This window comes from Cervus canadensis, chromosome X, assembly GCF_019320065.1.
Source record: "Cervus canadensis isolate Bull #8, Minnesota chromosome X, ASM1932006v1, whole genome shotgun sequence".
NCBI lineage: Eukaryota > Metazoa > Chordata > Mammalia > Artiodactyla > Cervidae > Cervus > Cervus canadensis.
Genome location: NC_057419.1, coordinates 138,820,927 through 138,824,089, shown reverse-complemented (window position 1 = coordinate 138,824,089; position 3,163 = coordinate 138,820,927). Strand labels below are relative to the sequence as shown.

Genomic DNA, 3,163 nt, shown 5'->3' with positions numbered 1-3,163 from the left:
TGAAACTTGGAGAATACCTAGGATTTAACCACGCAAAGAGAATGTTGAGGGAAGGAAGGTAATAGGGCTTCTAGATGCTAGGAATAGCAAATGTGAAGACCCAGAATGGAAACAACCTGGAGCACAGAGTTCAAGGAAATGAAAGTCAGTGCAGCTGGAGTAGAATGAACCTGGCAATGACTGGCGGTAAGGTTGGAAATGCAGGCTGGAGCAATGTCAAGTAAACTTTACAGGCTAAGGTTAGGAATTTGAATTTATTCTAAGTGTTTTGGAGAAGAAGATGTATTTGGAGGCAAGAATGGAAATGGGGAGACCACCTAGGAGACTATAGCCCAGATAAGTTATTCTACACTTCATCCTAAGTAAAATTCATTCTTGATTTTTTTGTAATTAGAAAAAAAACTGCATGCTTACACAGTCCAAGCAGGAAACTTTAACAAAACAGAAAAGCTCTTCAAAAATAAAGCAAAAACTTCCCACCACGTGTTGAGACCAAGGTCTGGTGCAGAGAGCCCTTCGTCCTGGGACAGGGGGCACAGCCGGAAAGTTTTATTTTTCTTTTAGAAAAAGAAAAAAAGAAATAAAGGAAAAATAAAGCAAAAATTAAAATCACCTGTAAGCAAGCAAACCATAAATAACCACTCTTAACCATTTTTAATGCTTCTTTCTAACCCTTTTTTCTAATGCATAATATAAATGTTATTTTTCTGCAAATAGGAAGATAACACACAAACTGGTTTTATAACCTACTTTCTTTTCATTTCCAACTGCATTCTTTTTTATCATCTGTTTCTAGGAATTCCAGTTGTGTTGCATTGTTATAAAAGAGTGTGATAAAAAAATAAAAATAAAAGAGTGTGAAAAATGATCCATGTGTATTTTTAAAGAATGAATATTAAATAATGAGTATTCTATAATTATTGGGTACAGAATTCTATACATATATATAAATTCAAGGTTTTTTAATATTTTAATTTTATGGAAGTATAGTTTATTTATAATGTTGTGTTTCAACTTAAATATTTTAAAACAGTGTTGTTCCAATCTTACACATTCTTGTTAATTTTTGGCCTGCTTTCTGTATCAACATGAAGATGTGTATTAAACTTTACCAGTGATGATAGATTTGGTCGTATCTCCTTGTAATTCTGTCAATTTTTGCTTTATATATCTTAAGACAATATATTTAGGTGCAGACAGACTTAAATTTGTTCTGTCTTCCTGTGGATTATTCCTTTCATCAATATTCTGTGACACTCTCTATCTCTAATAATATTTTTTGCTTTAAATATTTTTTGATTAACATTAACATAGCTACATAAACTTTTTACTATTTTCCTGGCATATCTTTTCCCATCACCTTCCTTGCCTGTATGTTTTAGATATGATGTTTATAAACAGAATTTATATAAATTTTGGATTTGGGGATGGGGGTTGAGGCTGTGCTGTGTAGCATGCAGGATCTTAGTTCCCCAGCCAGGGATCAAACCTGGGCCCTTTGCATTGGCAGCACAAAATCTTAACCACTGGACAACAAGGGAAGTCCCAAATTTTGGATTTTTACAATTTTTAATAATTATTTAAATCCCCCACATTTTAGCATTTCTCTTATATTTTATACGATTTTCTTCATTTTTAATAATTTCATTTATTTATTTTTGGCTGTGCTGGGTCGTCTTTGTGGTGCAGGCTTTTCTCTAGTGGTGATGGGAGGGGGGTTGCTACTCTCTAGTTGTGGTACATGGGCTTCTCACTGCAGTGGTTTCTCTTGTTGAGGAGCACAGGCTTTAGGGCACACAGGCTTCAGTAGTTGTTCAGGCTCAATAGCTGCGGTGCATGGGCTTAGTTGCTCCATGGCATGTGGGATCTTCCCAGACCAGAGATTGAACCTGTGTCTCCTGCATTGGCAGGCAGTTTCTTTACCACTGAGCCACCAGGGAAGCCCTTGGATTTTTAAATGCAACAAAGATTCTGTCTTTAAAGTCACATGTTTTAGTCCAGTTACATTTATTTTGATTAATGATACACTTGATTTATTAATGATTTATTTATATCACCTTATCATGGGATTTCTGTCTTATTCTGCTTTATTCTATGCTTTTTTTCTCCTTTCTTACTTTTTTTCTATTAGTTTTCAAAATCTTTTTTTCCTTTTACTGATTGGAAAGTTATATATACATTTTTTAAAACTTCAAATGTTTAAAGTTTCTCAATAGTTGTACCCACCTTTTAAAGGTAAATGTTCCTTTACCTGCTGGGTATTTCTCTGCCTTTTCTCTACCCACCTTTAAGAAAATTTAAGGACATAGAAAGTTTTAACTAAAGCGTACCTCTCCAATTTTGTTTTCATACCCCAAATTATCCATCATTCTCATTATTTTCTTTTTACAGCCAATGCTTATTTAGATCTACCCACATGTCTACTAATGCTTTGCTCACCATTCCTTTTTCCACATCAGCACTTCCTTTCTGAATTGCATACTTTAAGTATTTCTTTCAGCAACAGTTTATGAGTTCTTGATTCTCTCAGTTCATTTCTGGAAATGTTTTCATTGCCCTCACTCTTGAACAATAATTTAGCTGGGCTTAGAAATCTAGGTTGACAGTTATTTTCCTTCAGAATTTTGAAGATACTCTTTACCTGTGTTCTGGCCTAAATTTTGTAATTTAAAAGTCTGCTATCAATCTCATTGTTCCTTTGAAGGTAATCTATCTTTCCTCTCTGGTAGTTTTAAGATTTTTCTCTTTCTTTTGGGTGTTTTGCAGTTTGATTATAATGTGTCTGAATATATATTTAATTGTATTTATTTTGTTCAACACTTGTTTTTAAATCTTTCATCAGTCCTGGAAAATTCCCAGCCATTGTGTACTAGAATATTTCCTTTCTCCCATTCTATTTTCCTTCTGGAACTCTTCTTAGGCTGGACCTTTCATTCTATATTCAGTCATATTTTCCATCTCTATTTTTCCTTAATATTGGGTAATGTTCTCAAATCTATTATCCCCCAGCTCAGTGATTCTCAGGATTCTAATCTTGCTGGTGATTGTGTCCACTGACCCCCACTCATGGTAGATCATTTATTCTTGTGGGTTTCACATATCTTCCTTAATTGGGCTTTAAGAAGTTTCTTAGTCTGTGTTGAGGGAGCAGCCCTTCAATGTG

The 3,163-nt window shown here is 34.3% G+C and overlaps 1 non-coding gene across 1 annotated transcript; it reads right to left on the bottom strand.

Moving 5' to 3' along the window:
* Positions 1-1,468: 1,468 nt before the first annotated feature.
* TRNAG-GCC lies at positions 1,469-1,541 on the bottom strand. Its single transcript has one exon. It is a non-coding gene; the product is annotated as a tRNA-Gly (tRNA).
* Between the last annotated feature and the right edge of the window lie 1,622 nt (positions 1,542-3,163).